This window comes from Microplitis mediator, chromosome 9 (genome assembly GCF_029852145.1).
Source record: "Microplitis mediator isolate UGA2020A chromosome 9, iyMicMedi2.1, whole genome shotgun sequence".
In the NCBI taxonomy this organism is placed as follows: Eukaryota; Metazoa; Arthropoda; class Insecta; order Hymenoptera; family Braconidae; genus Microplitis; species Microplitis mediator.
The window spans coordinates 11086301-11108625 of NC_079977.1; the positions used below are offsets into that span (position 1 = coordinate 11086301).

General features: G+C 31.3%; 1 protein-coding gene and 1 long non-coding RNA gene across 5 annotated transcripts in view; both read right to left on the reverse strand.

The window, feature by feature from the left end:
• Window positions 1-22325, reverse strand: part of LOC130674949 (phenoloxidase-activating factor 2-like) — a 318231-nt gene that overhangs the window by 35272 nt on the left and 260634 nt on the right. The window lies entirely within an intron of this gene.
• On the reverse strand, window positions 16091-21026 carry LOC130674953 (uncharacterized). 2 transcript variants are annotated; one of them, XR_008991187.1, is made up of 4 exons: window positions 20284-21026; window positions 17196-17425; window positions 16704-16872; window positions 16091-16618 (listed from the first exon to the last, which is right to left on the reverse strand). It is a non-coding gene; the product is annotated as an uncharacterized LOC130674953 (long non-coding RNA). The 2 variants fall into 2 exon arrangements; XR_008991186.1 differs by having other exon boundaries at window positions 17196-17488.

Consider the following 22325-nt stretch of genomic DNA (forward strand, 5'->3'; position numbering starts at 1 on the left):
GAGCAGGAAACATTGTCTTTATAAATCGTATAACATTATATTGTGAAAATATATATCCTTTTACTTTTAAACGACGACAATTTCCAGTTAAACTAGCATTTTGTATGACTATAAATAAAGCCCAAGGGCAAACGTTTAATAAAATTGGAATCGATCTTACGAAGGATGTGTTTAACCATGGACAGTTGTATGTTGCGTTTTCTCGAGTACGTAGCGGAACTCATTAGAAGTTTTCTTTAAGAATAATAAAACTGATAGATTAGTTAAAAATTATGTTTATAAGGAACTTTATGTTTAAATTTTCTACTTCAAATTTAGATATTGACAAATAAGTTCAAGATGTAAAGAATCATTGAACTTTTAATTTTCTGATGATATTTTTCAATTAATAAAAGTCGGGATTAAAGAAAAAATTATAAAGTCGATGAAGACAGTACTACAAGTATCATGTGTAAAAACATTTAAAATCTTAAAATCGACATAAGAACTTTTACATAACAACTTGCATAACGATATATTGAAGAAAATATCATAGTCGAAAAGAGAATATAAATTGAAAATTCAATATAATAATGTATGTATATTCAATATTTCGTAAATTCCTATTATATAGAGGAATTTAAAATTAACGTGTACATAACAAATTACATCACGATATATTGATAAAAAATATCATAAAATGAACGTAAATCGTAATGTTGTAATATTAATTAAATAAAGACATGCCAGGACTGGTTGGTGGTTGGGATGTTTGAAAAATACGCATATTTAAAAATATAACAATATTTTTATTTGTCACAGCACAAAATATCACTGGGTTGCAAATTAAATAGTTTATTTAATTTATAAATACTGTTGAATGTCTGAGCTCATGAATACGTGAATGATTGAATACAAATTATTGAGTTGAGCTCGAGTAAAAAATGAATTAAAAATAATCAATTGAGTTTAATTGAACACTGAGTTGAATGCAAAAATGTCATGATAATAAGTAACATGATGTCAGAGGTTACTGAGCGAAGTGAATTATTGAACACATTAATTACTATTTTTAATAGCACTGAATACATAAATAATTTTGTTATTGAGTTTTAATAGTGATGATCACTTAATTGAATTGAATTTAATGAGCTCATGATAAATTACACTGATTTTAATTTATTTGATGAACACGTGGTAGCATGATAGCAGAGGCTACTGAGCGAAACATAACTTTTAAATTAATTAAGAAATTGAGCATAATGATAATTAAATAAATAATAAAACTGAGTCTTTTAAATTAATTGAGCACTGATAGCAAGTAAATATTTAATAAAAAATGCACCTGTTGCTTTCTCGATGATATAACCTTGCGAGAAACAGGTTGTAGAACGCTGGATTTCTTGATGTTGTTTTATATTTATTTTTTGAGCTCTGAGCTCGTAATTATAAAAATAATTATATTTTTAGATAGAGTTATGAACCCTTAACGTAGTTTATTGATTACTTTTAATGATTTACTCGAGATGAGCGCAATTTTAATAGATTATACAAAACACGTGGTGACACTTGAGATTGTATAAAACGAATAGATAAAGGCGACGGTCTTCTTGCCACGAGGCAGGATAAATTCGATGCGCATGCGTCGAACAGCGCAAGTCAAGTTTTTAATCGATAGACACTAGGCCCCAGTAGGTGCTGCCTCTATTTGCCGGAAGTTCAACTACATTCAAATTTGAATGTAGTTGTGATTACGCAACACGTAAATTGAAAATTGAAATTGAGTAATGATTCAATTAACCATCGTATTTATAATCTTTAAGCGGTGATAATCATGTACAACAAATAAATGCCTACCATTAAACACAATTTTCGTTACTTATTAAGTTTTACATAATGATTAACGTTTATTTTATGGTAAAGTAAATGTATTTTATAAAAATCCATTTAACATATGATAAAGTAAATTGATGCTGTAAGATTACATTTAATATTTTTAATCATAACATGAGCTTTATTAACCAGACAATTAAAAATAAATTGTACTGTAATAAAATTGTAATTATACTTTTAAAGTTACGAAAGGTTAAACTTAATTTGAAAGAAATCAATACGTTATATCATAATATAATAGATATTCGAATAAGCTTTTTATAGTCCCCAAAAATTTTTGTTTTCATTATTACTTCTTATGAGAAACCAAAAAAACTCATTCTATGCCCTTAGAGTTTGATGTTGAGATTTGAATAAAATTAACAGGACCAAAGAAAATAACATGAAGAATATTATTATTTCTTAGAAAATTGGTTTTAAGAATTTCAAAATGTCGAATATCACTAAAATTCAAAATTATCTACATCTCTCTTCTTAGATTGCGATCAAAAGGAGACAAGTTTGGTTCAGTACTTAAATGAAGTCAGATTCTGACATTAACTCTGGCAATACTGACAATTATCGTGTTCAACCGAACTCAGTTCTGAGTAATCTATGTTAAGTTAACTTAAGGTAGTACTACCAGACAAAGAATACACGTTCAGAATTCAATAACAATTGGCATGTTGGTTCATTATATTATAATTAACCAGTTAAATTCTTGAAGGCCTACAGAGAACTGAAAAAAAGATATTAATATTTATAGATTTTTGCCTTTAACATTGATCCTTATTGGAAATCACAGATTTTATTTAATTTAATAAAATTGGACGTTCAGATTTCCAAGGTTATAGAATCAACGGAAAGAAAAAAATTTATTGAATATTGTATTGAGTTAAATTTATAGCTTTAGAGCATGTGATAAAAATAATTAATTAAGAATTAAGTAAAAAATGCTATATGCGACTAAAATATGGCAACACTGCGAAACAGGATATGAAGCGCGCAAAATTTAAACATACATGAATATACGTTGTGTGGGAGAAACAGTGTTCTACAAATTTTTTTGTATAAAATATACAATAATTTTTATTATTCATAGTGACATAATTGAATTAAGCAACAGCTTATAAAATATAACATAATATTAATTAACTTCAATATAAAACATTTGTAAATTTTATTTTTACTTTCAAAGTACTTTAAAATTTTATCTAAAATTTTTTGGCTTTAGTTACTTTCACTTTACTATTCTCATCTTTACTTAAATCAATATATATATATATATATATAACCAGTAGGTCGAAATATTAAATAAATGGTTACGCATGATCGTATATTATAAATGAAACACAATATAACTCTGTCTTTTTTACTTTGACGCGGCGTTGCCAAATGAAAATAACACGGAAGTTAAAATACCCAAAGCACTAATTTGATTCTTGTGGTATCAGTAGTACTACGTTAAGTATAGTCAAAGCATTCATACTGATGTACTATACACATCCGAATTAAGATGTCTAAAAGAAAATGTTTTAAATGTAATATCAATAAACGATAATAATTTTAGTTTATATAAATTTTTGAGGAACATGATTTATGCAAAAACATACTATTTTTAATTCTAAATTCAATAAAATGAAACAATGTTGCATTTGTAGTAGTTTTTCTTTTATTTTTATAATTAATTTGTAAACCAACATTTAGGCGCGCGCGCACGTTTGATTCTAGTTTTCTGAAAATTTGAGCCTTTCATATGCAGCTGTTTCAAAGTTATGATTTTTTTAATTTTTGAAAAATTTTCCTTTTCAACTTTTTCATCGTCTTTTTTGGAAGAAAAAATTTTTTTAAAAAAATTAGCACAGAACAGTTTTTCGTAGGCAAAATTCTCAGCTTCCCAATGAAAATATCAATTTTTTTATTTTAAGTTATAGAAGATCTTGTAGAATTCGATTAAAAAAGAAAAAATTATTTTTATGACTGTGCGGCGCTTGATATATTTATTATGATATTTTTTTCTGGAAGCTGAAACTTTTTCCCAAAAAATATATCATTTTCACGGTGTGCATATTTTTTGTTTGAGCAAAATTAAATAAAATGTAAACTTTCTATGATTAAAAAACTCTAAGTCTTAAATATTTTGAGGATGTTGATACATTGTTAACACAAATATATCCTAGGCTAGCAAATATAGGTTAGAAAGCATGCACTGCTTATGTTTCTTCCACCGTATTTGACTCCAAGTATCCTACGTCTAAAACATTCATTTTCTCTAAAAGTCATCGTTCCCTGATTAAAAAAAACGATTTGTAATGTTAAATGCCCATAAAAAGGGTGATTCAAAAGTATTCAAAAGCATTGAAAAGTATTTGAAATTTTTTTTCCATTCGTTTTAAATCGTTTTTTTCAATCAGTGTTGATTATCAAAGTGAAATCAACGCCGGTAAATTTTCAATAGCCCGGATGTATAAATCTTGCGGTATGAGTATATGTTTTCTGGTGTATATATGTAGTAAAGCTCTGACAACAAAAGTTATAAAACTAATTTTCATGGTACCAGCATCAAAGCTTCAAGTCTAGGAATTAGTTATTTGAGCATTGATTCTTGTGTTTTGCTTTATAGTGATTTCAGACTATTGATGTTATCTGCGTTAATGACAGTTCTGATTTTGTAATCAAGTATTATAAAAATTTGTGAAAATTATAAATTATATTTATGGTTTCTGTTTTATTATACATTGCAAATCATAAGTTACGCGTACACTAATGGTTGATCACACCATTGTTTATAAATTAACTTGATTCTAACTGGCTGCTAACACTGAAACTAATTTTCAATGCAGGTAATCATGAAAAAAAAAAGTATGTAACACGAGATGAAACACGACTTCAGATTGCAGTTATTGTCAGCTTTTGCCCACGGCTCGAGCAGCCTATTTCACTCTCGTCTGATATTAGTTTGTTTCTTCTCTCGCCACACAATGAACTATTAGAGTTTGATACAACTATGAAATCAATGACTTGTATTTAAATAATTACTGACTTTGTTCAAACAAAAAATATGAACATCGTGAAAATTACAAATTTTGTGGGAAAAAGTCTCAGCTTTCAGAAAAAAATATGAAATTAGATGTATCAAGCGCCGCACAGTCATAAAAATTGTTTTTTCTTCTTTAATCGAATTTTAAAAGGTCTTCTGTAACTTAACATGAAAATTGGATATTCTTATTGGCAAGCTGAGAATTTTCCCTACGAAGAACTGTTACGTGCTAATTTTTTTAAAAAAATTTTTTCCTTCAAAAAAATTAATGAAAAAAGTGAAAACTAAAATTTTTACAAAATTAAAAAAATCATGACTTCGAAACAGCTACATATTAAAAGCTCAAATTTTCAGAGAATTTTTTCTCAATATATAGAACGAATCCACAAAGTTTGAAACAAATTGACGAGGGTCGCCCCGTAAAAATAACTTTATTTGGTGGGATGACCCATATATAATAACTGACATATGATTAGATCAAAAAATTGGCCAGACCTGATTATATATAATTATAGCGTGATCAAAGAAAAAAAAATTTTTTTTTTTCGGAAACAGGTTCAATGTTTTATTTAGATAATAAAGACGACTGTAAAGATAAGAGCTCTTAATATAAGCATTAAAGTTCCTCATCGCACTTTTCTATTTTCCATAAGAATAACATGGGATATTTTTTTTACGTCTTCTGCTTCTTCTAAGTAGCTAACGATGCGTCATAGAAATAATTGGCAGGCATATTTTTTTAGGTAATTGAATGTTTGACAAAAAAAGTTTCTTGTCATTTTTTGATAAATCTATTTGTTCAAAAGTTATCTGAGGTTGAAGTCGACTTCATATTGAATTTTGAGATCTTTACACTATGCCGGCGAAACTATTCGACCCATTAAAAATATGGAGCATTTTATTTTGTAGACAATTCTATTTCTAGAAGTTATTTCCAATAAAATTTTTGTCTGACACCTAAGACATCTGTTTCTGGCGATCCCCCATCCATCGATACTCTATGGTAAGAACTGGGCTGCTCCGGGTCCGGATGGCATTAACTTATTTTAGTGGAAGAAACTTACTTCTACCCATAGCCATCTGGCCCGGATTTTTACAGCGTTTATCAGAGGCAACGAACCCATTCCGGGCTGGCTTGTAGAAGGGCGAACCGTGCTTATCCCTAAGAAAGGTGACTTGTCTGACCCAAAGAACTACAGGCCTATCACCTGTTTGAATGCGGCTTATAAGATTTTCACAAAAATCTTGAACAATCGCATTCTGCAGGAGATAGACCCTGTATGGCAGCAGATATACGAACAGCGTGGCAGTAAAAGAGGCCTGTCAGGTTGCAAAGAGAATCTGTTAGTAGATCGTTGCGTCATGCAAGACGCGGTCTACTATCAGCGCAACCTGACAATGGCCTGGATTGACTACCGTAAGGCATTTGACTCAACATCTCATGAGCTCATTCTCTTTTTGCTCAAATGCCTTGGAGTCAAGCGCGATAGAGTGGGATGCATTCAGCGTACAATGCAACTTTGGCGAACACGGTTCCACATTTCATGTGGCAACGACAAACGTGTGACCGAAGTTGTACAGTACAAACGAGGTGTCTTCCAGGGATATTCCCTGAGCCCTCTAATGTTTTGTATCTCACTACTGCCGATATCTGCTGCGCTACGCTGAACCCGTGGATATTCAGTGGGCCCACCAACTGATCGGAAATATTCGATCACCCACTTACTCTACATGGATGATCTGAAGGTATATATATATGCTCCTGATGTGGAACACCTTCAGACAGCCTTGAATATCGTAGGGGAGTATACATGGGATGTCGGCATAGCTTTTGGGTTGGACAAGTGCGCGGTCGTTAATCTGGTGAAGGGTAAGTGCTTTGATTTGCGCGAAGATATCGAGTTAGTAGATGGGGGCTCCATTGACCATCTTGACGCTGGAGAGCCGTACAAATATCTAGGGATTGACGGGAGTCCTATGCAGGACGTCTCGAAAATCAAAACGACTCTTTGCAGCGAGTATGGGCGGAGACTCCGAAACATCTGGTCACCAGAACTTTCCGGAAAAAACAAAGTCTCCGCAACAAACATGCTTGCTGTCCCAGTACGTCTCTACTCTTTTGGTGTCCTCAAATGGACCCGAAAAGAGCTTAGAGACTTCGATATCAAGACTTCTAAGATATCAAGTCATGAGAATAGGCAGAAGTGAGCGTTTTTATATGAGTCAGCAAAGTACGCGGCAAAATCCCTTGGTCTCGGAAGAGTAAACCATCTTATTGAACTCCCCAAGGAAGAATTTAAGACGGTTGTCAGGCATGCTGAGCAGCAAAAACTGCTCAGTACACACATGGACAAGTCCATGAACAGCGTGTTCTTTAAACACGTGCGTGATCATGGCTTGTCCACCTAGCTGACGTTTTCCTTCCTTAAGTCAGCTGGCCTGATGTCCGAGACTGAAGGATATATTTTTGCCTGCCAAGATGGTGCAATCAATACCCTCAAATTTCATACTAAATTGCTCCAGATGCAGCTATCCGACACTTTGTGTAGGGTGTGTAAGCAACATCTAGAGATGCTCGTGCATCTCTTGTCAGCATGTCCTGTGTTGGCAAGAAGTGCATACGTTCAGTGAGACAATGCTGCTCTGCGAGTACTTTATTACCATCTAGGACATACGCACGGTATAGATAGACCACTAGCGCGGCCTTATCTGCCAGGAGATGTTTCGCAAGTTGTTGAGAATGACCGTTGCCGTATTTACTAGAACGTGCCATTTGCAACAACGCAGAAAATAGACCATAATTGGCAGGGAGCGTGACGAAAACGACATCTGATGGTTTCGAAAAATCATGCTCGAGAATTATAAAAGACATATAAAATCAGTGTAACAAACAAAAATTCGTTGTAAAATCAAAATATAAAAATTTATAATGATATAAATAAAAAAGTGGAATTGTATTTTGGATAGAGAAAATTAAACTAAATATATTTCGATAACAAAATTAAGTATAAAAAATTTTGATAAATAATAAATACTGTTATTTTAGAACAGAATAAAAGGTCAACCGATAAAATCAAAACAAATAATACGTGACAGCTACAATGATAAAAGTTTAAGAAATAGTAGAATAGTAAATTGAGTTTTTTAACAAAATTGAAAAAAATAATTTTATTTTAATTCATGATAATTTGCTTGTGAATTGTAACTAAGAAAGTACTAACTTATGATGTTTTTTAAACTTTCTGTTACACGCGCTTTTTCTAACCTCTATATAGCTGGCACAGCAAAATGGGCACAATCCTATGAAAATTATATAGAATTACGTGCTTTTTATGTGCTTCACAATGCCACCAATTTTGATTTTTGGGCTCGATTATTTTTTTTTTTTTTTTAAGTTATGCCAGCTCGATAATAAGCTGCAACAGCCATTCACGTTTTGCAGGACTTTAATATAAAAATAGACAATGTGCCTAGACTAAAATTATGTGCTCTTTATGTGCTCCACGTATGAGTAGATAAAACAATTATCCCACCCTAATTTTTTTTTTTAATGATAATTGTGTTAGCTGAAATAAATTCAACATAGCCGTACTGATTTAATCAGTACGTGTATCGGTAAAGACTAATGTGATCGCTGTAAAATTATGGGCTTTTTATGTGCTTTCAAAGTATGTAAGTCATATTCAAACAACTTATAGATGTGACTACTTAAAACGAAGAAATCCAAATAAAAAAAGCTGTGTTTATGGGTGTGTATCGGTAGAAGAGGAATGTGATGCCGGTTGTATGTGTGCGTGTGTGTGTGTGTGTGTGCGTGGAAGTAGCAGGGGTGAAGTGTGGACGTATTTTCGTGTCGGTTTATAGTTAGTGGTGGTGGTGTGCATATGTGTCTGTATATGTATTGCCTACTTATTACAAACTTCAAATGAGCTCTTCATTGTTTTGAATTTTGATTGTTGGGACGTAATTATTTTCATCGCAGCAGCTTGGTGTTGGAAAAATATATTACAGACGCAGCTAGTTCCTTCCTCACACGAAATTCGAAAGAAAGTGCTTATGTGCCTAGACTAAAATTATGTGCTCTTTATGTGCTCCACGTATGAGTACATAAAACAATTATTCCACCATAATTTTTTTTTCTCAATGATGATTGAATAAGCTGAAATAAATTCAACATAGCCGTACTGCTTTAATCAGTACGTGTTTTGGTAAAGACTAATGGCATCGCGGTAAAATTATGGGCTTTTTATGTGCTTTCAAAGTATGTAAGTCATATTCAAGCGACTTATAGATGTGACTACTTAAAACGAAGAAATCCAAATAAAAAAAGCTGTGTCTATGGGTGTGTATCGGTAGAAGAAAAAAAAGATGCTGGTAGTGTGTGTGTGTGTGTGTGTGCGCGTGTGTGTGTGTGTGAGTGTCTCGTAAAAAAAAGGCCATTCGGCAGCCGAAATGGAAGGTAGATTTGCCAATTAATCTATATAAAAAGTTACATACATACATATCTTGTGATACATGTTAGTGTATAGACATGATATGATATTAGGCTCGTTTTCTTAGAGTGAGGGTAAAAAAAGACAACGACTATTTTCGATAGAGAACTTCAGATAGTTGATTTGACAAAACATTATATAGGTAATGTATTAAACTAACCTTCACGTAAACAAAGTATAGAAAATTAAATTAACATGAAATTATAATTGTAATCGCTATTACGATGGCAAGACCAGTGATAATCATAGGGATTAGAGGTACATTTGATACATCATCAATAATAAAAGAAATACTTTTAGAATATAAAATAGCAGTGAAATTTACAGGTTATTTTATTCACAATAAAATTCAACTGACAAAATTGTATTATAATGAGAAATGCATAAGTCATGTAGAATGACAGCATATTTGCAACATTTGTTGATTCCATTAGAATTTTCAAGGCCATCAAATTATTGGAAGAAATGGTCAAAACATCAAGTTTAAGGTCAAATATTAAAGCTTACTAAACAAGCTTTATGATACTTTTTACTGAAATTGTCTATCAGTTTTAGTTTTAATGTTATATGAACTTCAACAGTGAATAAAAACTGATTTCTACGAAAAATCATGAAAATTTCAAACAGCCATAATTTCAAAACTATTCAAATGATTCAGCCCATCTTCGAACTTGATCAAGGTAATTGCCTATAGAATAAGTGTAAAAAATTTCATTAAGATCCGATAAGAACTTTGGGTGCTATTGTAATGAAAAGACCAGTGACAATCATAGGGAGTAGAGGTACATTTGATACATCATAAGTAATAAAAGGAATACTTTTAAAATATAAAATAACTGTGAAATTTACAGGATATTCTGTGCACAATAAAATACAACTGATGAAACCGGATTATAATGGGAAATTCATAAGTTATGTGGAATGAAACCCATATTTTCAACATTTGTTGATTCCATTAAAATTTTCAAGGCCATCAAATTATAGGATGAAATGGTCGAAATACAAAGTTTAAGGTCATAAATTAAAGCTTATTAGACAAGCTTTCAGATACTTTTTACGGATATCGTCTATGAGTATTAGTTTTAAAATTATATGAACTTGAATGTGGAAAAAAATTGATTTTTTCAAAAAATCATGGAAATTTCAAAAAGCCATAACTTCTAAACTAATAAACCGATTTTGCCCATCCTCGAACAACCGTGATAATCGCGCATAGAATAAGTGTGAAAAATTTCATTAAGATCTGATAAGAATTGTAGGCGTGATCGTGTCCTCAAAACTGCGTTATATCCCATATATATATATATATATATATATATATATATATATATATATATATATATATACATATATATATATATACATATATAAATTTTCTAACGGATGGTATTTTTGAACCCTACTCAACTAATTATGATAGGTTGTGACAAAATTCCTTGAAAAATCGACCATGAGGACAAATACAATAGTTAGATTTTAGAAAAATCTACCTAAAAAGCTGTGTTTATGGGTGTGTATCGGGAGAATAACAAAAGGATGCCGATAGTGTGTGTGTGTGTGTGTGTATGTATTAGGGTGATCCAAAAAGTAACAAATTTTTTTTTTTTTCTTCCAAACAGGTTCAAAAGTTTCATTTAGATAGAAAAAGACGCCTGTGAAAATTAGAGCTCTAATATTAACATTAAGAGGTTCCTCATCGCACTTTTCTATTTCCCATAAGAATATCATGGGAAAAATTTTTTTTACGTCTTCTGATTTTTATAAGTAGCTAACGATGCGTCATAGAAATAATTGGCAGGCATATTTTTGTAGGGAATTGAATGCTCTACAAAAAAAGATCCTTATCATTTTTTGAGGAATCTATTTGTTCAAAAGTTATTTGAGGTTGAAGTCGAATTTATATTAAATTTTTAGATTTTCTACTTTTTCGGCGAAACTATCAGACTTATTACGAAATATCATTTGAAAAAATGATAAGAATCTTTTTTTGTAGAGCATTCAATTCCCTACAAAAATATGCCTGCCAATTATTTCTATGACGCATCGTTAGCTACTTATAAAAATCAGAAGACGTAAAAAAAATTTTTCCCATGTTATTCTTACGGGAAATAGAAAAGTGCGATGAGGAACCTCTTAATGTTAATATTAAGAGCTCTAATTTTCACAGGCGTCTTTTTTTATCTAAATGAAACTTTTGAACCTGTTTGGAAGAAAAAAAAAAAGTTTGTTACTTTTTGGATCACCCTAATACATACACACACACACACACACTATCGGCATCCTTTTGTTCTTCTACCGATACACACCCATAAACACAGCTTTTTAGGTAGATTTTTCTAAAATCTAACTATTGTATTTGTCCTCATGGTCGATTTTTCAAGGAATTTTGTCACAACCTATCATAATTAGTTGAGTAGAGTTCGAAAATACCATCCGTTAAAAAATTTATATATGTATATATATATATATATATATATATATATATATATATATATATATATTGTAACATGAGGAAAATTCGACATCGACCCGTAGTTTGAAAATTATTTGAATTAATAAATAATTATCCGGTGAGCAAATTTTAGTGACCTCTAGCATCGAAAATTCCGACTGTGACCGAGCAAACGATCCAACGCATTGATTGTCACAGGAGATCCGGGAGAGACGCCGTACTAAACGGCCACGTTTTTTTTGGATTTGAACAATTCGACTCCGACCAATTTCGATCCCGACGATTGAACAACGCGATTTACGACTAAAACGACCAATCCGAGTTTTGATCAACGACTAGTTAAATTAATTGATCACGACAATTAATTTCGACCGACAATAACCGACTCCGTAAACAAGTGAACAAGCCGAAGCCTCGGCCCGAAAACTGAACAACGTGTTCTAGTGAATTTAGTAGTGAACAAGTGAACCGCGTTCGTGTAATAATTATTAATTAATAATTAATTACGCGTAAAAATTATATGATCGTGCAATTTAACGTGTTACCGAAATAAAATATTATTTTATATTTTATTTTATTTCAATCGAGTAATTCTGAGAATCACGGATTATCTGTGTCTCATTCGCAACAGCAGTCTTGTCACCTCGACGTGTAAGAATACTCTGACGTCATTCGTCAAGTATTTCGTTAATACTTCTGCTGTATGTGTGTCTCCGGACAATAAACGTATTTTATTTTATTTCGATAACCGACTGTGTTTTCTCTGAGCAATGAACTGAATTGTGTTTCGATCAACTACGATTTTTTTTTTATAGTTTCGTTTATATCGAGTCAAGCCGACAGCGGCATTTATATTTTTTTGTAACCGATAATAATTTTGTGATACCGATCAATTATTTTGTGTTCAATATACGAATAATTATTTTGTGTTAATTCTGATTAATTATTTATCGTAATCTTAAGTGCCTGACCTTTCCCCGATCCGCCACCCTGAGTCGACATTTTTGATAATTGTTTATTTGGTGATTATAAAATCACCTGGCGCCCAACTTAATTATTTTTTAACAAGGTAGCCAAAAACAGTAAGTGTATTCGGACTTCACTCCGGTAGATCCCCGGTGGTGAAAAACCCGTTACAATATATATATATATATATATATATATATATATATATATATATATATATATATATATGGGATATAACGCAGTTTTGAGGACACGATCACGCCTACAATTCTTATCAGATCTTAATGAAATTTTTCACACTTATTCTATGCGCGATTATCACGGTTGTTCGAGGATGGGCAAAATCGGTTTATTAGTTTAGAAGTTATGGCTTTTTGAAATTTCCATGATTTTTTGAAAAAATCAATTTTTTTCCACATTCAAGTTCATATAATTTTAAAACTAATACTCATAGACGATATCCGTAAAAAGTATCTGAAAGCTTGTCTAATAAGCTTTAATTTATGACCTTAAACTTTGTATTTCGACCATTTCATCCTATAATTTGATGGCCTTGAAAATTTTAATGGAATCAACAAATGTTGAAAATATGGGTTTCATTCCACATAACTTATGAATTTCCCATTATAATCCGGTTTCATCAGTTGTATTTTATTGTGCACAGAATATCCTGTAAATTTCACAGTTATTTTATATTTTAAAAGTATTCCTTTTATTACTTATGATGTATCAAATGTACCTCTACTCCCTATGATTGTCACTGGTCTTTTCATTACAATAGCACCCAAAGTTCTTATCGGATCTTAATGAAATTTTTTACACTTATTCTATAGGCAATTACCTTGATCAAGTTCGAAGATGGGCTGAATCATTTGAATAGTTTTGAAATTATGGCTGTTTGAAATTATCATGATTTTTCGTAGAAATCAGTTTTTATTCACTGTTGAAGTTCATATAACATTAAAACTAAAACTGATAGACAATTTCAGTAAAAAGTATCATAAAGCTTGTTTAGTAAGCTTTAATATTTGACCTTAAACTTGATGTTTTGACCATTTCTTCCAATAATTTGATGGCCTTGAAAATTCTAATGGAATCAACAAATGTTGCAAATATGCTGTCATTCTACATGACTTATGCATTTCTCATTATAATACAATTTTGTCAGTTGAATTTTATTGTGAATAAAATAACCTGTAAATTTCACTGCTATTTTATATTCTAAAAGTATTTCTTTTATTATTGATGATGTATCAAATGTACCTCTAATCCCTATGATTATCACTGGTCTTGCCATCGTAATAGCGATTACAATTATGATTTCATGTTAATTAAATTTTCTATACTTTGTTTACGTGAAGGTTAGTTTAATACATTACCTATATAATGTTTTGTCAAATCAACTATCTGAAGTTCTCTATCGAAAATAGTCGTTGTCTTTTTTTACCCTCACTCTAAGAAAACGAGCCTAATATCATATCATGTCTATACACTAACATGTATCACAAGATATGTATGTATGTAACTTTTTATATAGATTAATTGGCAAATCTACCTTCCATTTCGGCTGCCGAATGGCCTTTTTTTTTACGAGACACTCACACACACACACACGCGCACACACACACACACACACACTACCAGCATCTTTTTTTTCTTCTACCGATACACACCCATAGACACAGCTTTTTTTATTTGGATTTCTTCGTTTTAAGTAGTCACATCTATAAGTCGCTTGAATATGACTTACATACTTTGAAAGCACATAAAAAGCCCATAATTTTACCGCGATGCCATTAGTCTTTACCAAAACACGTACTGATTAAATCAGTACGGCTATGTTGAATTTATTTCAGCTTATTCAATCATCATTGAGAAAAAAAAATTAGGGTGGAATAATTGTTTTATCTACTCATACGTGGAGCACATAAAGAGCACATAATTTTAGTCTAGGCACATTGTCTATTTTTATATTAAAGTCCTGCAAAACGTGAATGGCTGTTACAGCTTATTATCGAGCTGGCATAACTTAAAAAAAAAAAAAAAATAATCGAGCCCAAAAATCAAAATTGGTGGCATTGTGAAGCACATAAAAAGCACGTAATTCTATATAATTTTCATAGGATTGTGCCCATTTGGCTGTGCCAGCTATATAGAGGTCTTTTTCTAGTGCCTCATTCGTATTCACGCCAACTTTATTAGGTTGAGTAGTGTTGTGCGAGGAATCACCGTATAACGCAAATAACGAAGGGCTAAAGAATAATTTTTAGGCAATGATAAAAATCATTATCCAAACTGGATTTGAATTCATAAATTTTAAAATATTGTTTTAACCTCAAACGATGAGCAAAGGCTTATGACCTATTATGAACTATTTTTAAACTTAATTTTCACGTGTTTATTTTCAATAAGAGCATGATTCAACGAAATTGTGCCCACAGCGAGCGCTGCGATTGATTAAGTTGTCCCCCCCATATACTAGACTTCCTGCCAATAAACCTGATATTGTGCTCTTCGATAAAACCACTCGTGACATTGGCAAACTTTACCTAGGCTACCGTGTCAAACTTGTCGTTCTCATTGTTGGCGTTCTAGGAGGGATGAAGCAGTCGTTCGGTCTACACTGGCTAGAATACCAACTTGTTCAGCGTAAGTTGAGTTTCTGGCATCGCAAATGCAACAGGCTGTTATCCTCGGGTCCCTCCGCCTACTTAGGCGAAGAAACTTGGCCTGCTGCGCATGCTGATCATCTTGTTGATGAAGCATCGCAGCAGTAACGATTTGGCGCTCTGCTAAGGCTATCGGTAGAGTCGGACTACCGGGGATGACACCCTGAGCATTTAACAAAAATAGAACAAATAATAATCATAATAATAATAATAATGATATTAATCATGATAATAATGGTGAGCTTTGTATTTCTTCCAGTAAGTTATGACAATTATTAATAATCAAATATACTAGAATTGAATACTAAAGAATGGTTAATGATGGTATATTTTATTTTAGGTAACTTAATAAGTTCCAAAAAAAATTCTTCATAGGGTCATACCCATGTTTCGCTATCAAATAATACGTTGAATAATTACTATATGAATAGCTGTCTGGAAGGTGAATTTTTTATTGATATCAATGAATTTATTGTAGACCATAAAATTCATTCATTAGGATAACCTTATTAGGCTTCAGATCAGGAGCCTGATCTAGAAACTAATAAGTTAATTTTGATCAGGACCTGATTAGGTAATCCTGATCATGACCTAATGGGTCTTCAGCGTTACATTCTCACCAGTTTCTTGTCAGGAAATCCTAACCTGGTCCTTGTTTTTGAAATAGGTTAAACCCGATGATGACCTTATCAGGTTCTTACGAAAAATTCTAGTCGGGTGAAAATTAAAATAGCAAACAAAAGTATTACATATAGTTATAACAATATTTATTTAAACATGTAGATATTTTTTTAACAAAAATATTCTCTGTTATAATGATATTCGCTAAACATCTAGTTTTTTTTTAAACAAAAATATTCTATATAATGATAATATTTAGCTAAACTTGTAGATCATTTTTCCAAACAAAAATATTTTATGTAAAATTAGTAATATTTTTCTAAACGTGTAATATTTTACCGTAGAAACACACATATTTTTTTATTACTGTTCAAGTGGTGTTTGAAGATTTTCATCCATTGTTTTTGATTTCCTAATTAATTGTTGTCCGTCCCAATTTCCGACGTTATTTATGACGCTTTGTAACGATTTTTTTAATTACTTTCGGAAAGTGGACTTGTTATACTTTTTGGAAATCTTACCACTTCTGTAATGTAAATAAAAAATGAAGTTTTACTTCGATTTTCACGATTTAGAAAAAAATTTAGTTTTTGATTAGTTTTCAAATTTACCTGATATAAATCGGAAGTAATTTTTGTCTATGGACACTTTTTCTTCTGAAACTTTTTTAATAGAAGTAAAATGGAATGCGACATCTCTTGTAAAATAGGTACGCATCATAGATTCAATATTTTGGGTCATTTCATGATTCTCATTAATCAAACGTAATAATCGAAGAATCTGAAACAGAAGCCTTTAATTTAAAAAAAAAATATTTGAAATTGCTTTTTTTTCAATTAATATTTACAATGAATTGAATCATTTTTTTTTCCAATCGATAGTAATAACTGATAAAATTAAAAATTTATTTCCAATAAAAAATTGGAATCGACATGCTTGCTGATTTTTCATTTCTGTTAATAATATTAACTGTTATTATTGATTATACTAAAAAGACTCACTAATTAACTAGACATTCAATTTGGAAAATATTTCATTTGTTGTAAGCCTAGAAATCGAGTAGTACTAATAGTGATAGTCATTTTAACAAAAACAAAACTTACAATTATCCTTCAAAACGGATTATCTGCGAAAAGTTTATGATCAAATTCATCGAATTTTTTGATGGTCGCAATAGGTAGTGTTTTCATTTCTCAATTACTACGTCTCGTTTGATCAGTACTGTAATTTTGGTCAATATTCTCATTATTGGTATGATGTTTCTTGCTAAAGTCGATATATTTTTGTAATTTGGCAACGCTTTCTTCCAGGCCATCCATTCTGACAATAATGTCTGTAATTTTACCACTTAAATTCACTAAATCTCTCAAAAAACTCTAATTTATTTGAGGAGTATCTGAAAATTTATACTAATACACTTATCCAAAAAATTAAAAGAACACGAAAACTTTATAAAATTTTTAGTGATTTTTGGAAGGCTGTATTGTCGTAAAAAATGATCGTATCGAAAAAATAAATAAAGCAAATTGAAGCTTAAAATCTCTAGTTCAAAGATCTTCCAGCAAAATAATTTTTTGAGCCACGGTTTTTGCGGAATCATAAGAAAAAGGTCGAGACAAAATTTTTCCAAATTTTTTAGTTTTGTTTTTTAGGTCTACGGGGCCCGGAAAATTATTTTCGAAAAAGTCAATTTATGGCTCGTTTATGAATATTAATCAGCTACAATTTGCTTTTTTTGTTTCTCTGTACGACTGTTTGCTGCTGAGATATCAGCCTTCTAATGAAAAAGGATCCTTTTGTCTTTGATTATTGATGTCTCAGCAACTGATGGTCACACACTAATTTGAAGGACCGTTTAAAAAACTTGAATAAATTCCGTACGAGCTCCATTTTCGATTTAAAAAAAAAAAAATTTTTTATCCTTAACATCAATTTGAAAAACCCACAAAAATAGCCATTTTCTAGTTTTTTGGTCAGCTCATCGCTGCTTTGCAAATATTGATAGAAAGGTCAATGTTGCTAGATAATTTTACAGCTTAATGTACCCCCAAAAACCATGGAAATTATCAGATTGATCCATTGAACCGTTTGTCTGGTCCGATTGCTCCAAGTTTTGCAAAACAATTAAAGGAACAAGTTTTGTGTAATCGTTATCAAAATGAAAAAAAATTTTTTTTTCGGATTTTCTTTCATATTTGCGTTAGGTATTCAATAAATGTAAGGAAAAAAAAAAAGAAAATTTCCAAAAGCGAGATAAATCGAGAATTTTTTTACGTTTTACTCGGGGTTTTTTTTTTTCGTTTTTTGGAAATTTTAACGTCCCGCTAAGAAAATTGTAAATTTTTAAAAATTCGGGAAGTTATTGGTTTCGGTCCGATTTACGAAAATCGAATTTCCATCAGATGTCGACGTTTTGAGGTCCTAGGAAGCTATTCTGACTAATTCCAAGATGATGTCCGAGTGTATGTGTGTATGTATGTACGTACGTTTGTAAATACCTTTATCTTTTGAACGGATGAACCGCATTTGAACTTTAAGGTGTCATTCGACGCGGATTGTCAATATCTTGAAGCCATGAGAAAATTGAGCTTGATCGGTAGGGCTCGTTCAGAGATATTCCAAAAATAAATTTTTTTCAAAAATGTTTTTTTTTGGATAACTTTTAATGTGCTCAATGGATTAATTTCAAAATCAACTGGGCTCTAGAGCTTTATAAGCCGCGTCGAATGCTACCCTAACCATCAGAATCGGTTCATTCGTTCGAGAGAAACCGTTGTCGAAAGAATTGAAAAAAAAAAAATTTTTTATTTTTTCTGAAATATCTCAAAAACGACTCCATAAATCGAATTCAAAATCTGATCAGCTTGAGAACTTGATGAAACGCGTCAATTGCCACCTCAACCGTCTCAATCGGTTTGTTTGTTTGAGAGATATCGTTGGAGAAAAAATGGTGAAAAACGTTTTTTTTTCGAAAACAGCATACAAACGTATTTTCGAGCTCGAAGAGCTCGAAAATGTATTCACAATAATGTTTTCGAGGTTCTTGAGCTCGAAAACAGCGGGAAGTTTTGGGGCTGGCCCGCGGGGTCAACTGACAGACCGATTTTTTTTTTTTTTTACCTTACATTTATTAAATAACCAACGCAAAAATTAAAGGAAATCCGAAAAAAAATTTTTTTTTTCATTTCGATTACGATTACATAATTTAAAGAACAAAGCTTGTTCCTTTAAATGTTTTGCAAAACTTTGAGCAATCAGACCGGATAAACGGTTCAATGGATCAATCTGAAAATTTCTATGATTTTTGGGGGTACATTAAGCTGTACAATTACCTGGTAACATTGACCTTTCGTTCAATATTTGCAAAGTAGCGATGAGTTGACTAACAAACCTGAAAATGGCCATTTTTTGTGGGTTTTTCCAAAATTGGTATTGAGGTTAAAAACAATGGAGCTTGTAGGGAATTTATTCAAATTTCTAAACTGTCCTTCAAATTACTGTTTGACCATTAGTTGCTGAGATATCGATAATCGAAGACAAAAGGATCCTTTTTTATTTGAAGGCTGATATCTCAGCAGCAAACTGTCGTACAGAGAAACAAAACACGTAAATTGTAGCTGATTGAATTTTCTAAAAGAGCCATGAATTGACTTTTTCGAAAAAAATTTTCCCGGCCCCGTAGATCTAAAAAACAAAACTAAAAAATTTGGAAAAATTTTGTCTCGACCTTTTTCTTATGATTCCGCAAAAACCGTGGCTCAAAAAATTATTTTGCTGGAAGATCTTTGAGCTAGAGATTTCAAGCTTCAATTCGCTTTATTTTTTTTCCGATACGATCATTTTTCACGAAAATACAGCCTTCCAAAAATCACTAAAAAATTCATAAAATTTTCTTGTTCGTTTAATTCTTTGGATAAGTGCAGTTAAATTAATAAATATAATTTTTGGAGATACTGAGGTTAGCCGGCGTCTAATAATTTTCGAATTTTTTCACATTCGATAAATTATAAAAAAAAAAATTTTTTTGTAATATTGGACCTGTAGATTGTTGAATTTTTTACATGTGCGTACTTTTATTTTATTTATTTATTTTTTTCTCGTAATTGATTTGTTAAAAAAAATATCTGAAAATCGTTATTTGTCTGCTAACTGCAGGATATTATTTTCAATCGTTAAATTGATTTTACTTACCAGTCATAATTACTGTGATGATGATTGTCGACACAAAAATACTTTTAACGCGTATAACAAAAGTTTTTTATAATAATGAAAAAAGCACTTTACTTATAACTTTTGATTTTTTTCTTATTCACTATACGCTAATGAACATAGCGTCTTTCTTAAACAAACACAAGTTGAATTCACATTTAATAGTTTACTTTAAATAGTATGTATTGAATCACTCTCTATAAAAGTTATTATTAATATGAACATATTTAAAACAATGCATTCTTTCTTTAACATTAAAAATTTCACATATAAAGTTAGGAATTACCGAGGCAACACATAGAACGTGATTCTCAAAAGCACGGAACCAATGTAGCAGATACATCTACTGTCTTCATGACGTCACGTGGGGCGTCGGATTACTAAAAGACACGCACAAGCACGTAATCCATTTATTTCGTATACTTTATATATACTATGAATCAGAGAAGTACACAGACCCGTAGTTAGATACATATATATATTGTAACGAATGTGAAACTGATCTTTTAAATATTTGAATAGCTAGAAAACAAATGCCTTCTTCTCTTGTTTTATAGATGCGCGATTAAAGTCAGTCAGTCTTATATTGACAACTAAACAGCAAACATTGTATCTCAATAAACTATATATTGCTCTTGCTTTCTTTTATTGCTGTTAATTGTGGTGTTATCATTTCTAATATAAGTGTGTTATCATTGTAGTGTATAAGTGATATTAATTTAAGATACCAATCACTACAATATATATATATATATATATATATATATATATATATATATATATATATATATATATATATATATATATATATATATATATTGTAACATGAGAAAAAATTTGACATCGACCCGAGGTTTGAAATTATTTAAATAAAATAAATAGTTATCCGGTGAGCCAATTCTGGTGACACCTATGAGCAAAGATTCCGACTTTGACCAAGCCATCGACTCGAGGCATTGATTGAACGAGAGATCCGGGATAGACGCCGTACTGAACGGCCACGTTTTTTTTTTTTTTTTATTTGAACAATCCGACCCGACCAAACGATTTTTCGATTGCGACGTACGAACAATTTGAATTACGACATGTAAGATCAATCCGAGTTTGATCAACGAACAATAATTCGCGACAATTATTTACGACCGACAATAACCGAGTTCGTGAACAAGTGAACAAGCCGAAGCCTCGGCCCGAAACTGAACAAAGTGTACAACCGATTGGTTAATAAACGAGTGAAGTGCAATAATAGTTAATTAATGAAATAATTGATTTCGCGTAATAGCTGTGTGATCGTGAAATTGAACGCGTTACCGAAATAAAATATTATTTTATATTTTGTTTTATTTCGTTCGAGCAATTCTGAGAATTACGGCTTATCCGTGTCTCATTCGCAACAGTAGTCTTGTCACCTCGCCGTGTATGAATACTCTGACGTCACTCGTCAACTATTTCTTTAATACTTCCGCTGTATGTGTGTCTCCGGACAATAAAATTATTTTATTTTTAATTTCGTCAACCGACTGTGTTTTTTTTTTAAGCAATGAACTGATTTGTTTTCTGATCAAGTACGAGAAATTTTGTTTTGTTTATATCGAGTCAAGCCGACCACGGCAATTTATTATTTTGTTGTAACCGATTATTTTTGTGATACTGATCAATCATTTTGTATTTAATATACGACTAATTATTTTGTGTTAATTCTGATCAATTATTTATCGTAATCTTAAGTGCCTGACCTTTCCCCGATCCGCCACCCTGAGCCGAGTTATATTTTTATAATTGTTTATTTGGTGATTATAAAATCACCTGGCGCCTAACTTAATAATTTTGAACAAGGTTGCCAAGGATCGTAAGTGTATTCGGACTTCACTCCGGTAGATCCCCGGTGGTGAAAAACCCGTTACAATATATATATATATATATATATATATATATATATATATATATATATATATATATATATATATATATATATATATATATATATATATATATATATATATATATATATATATATATATATA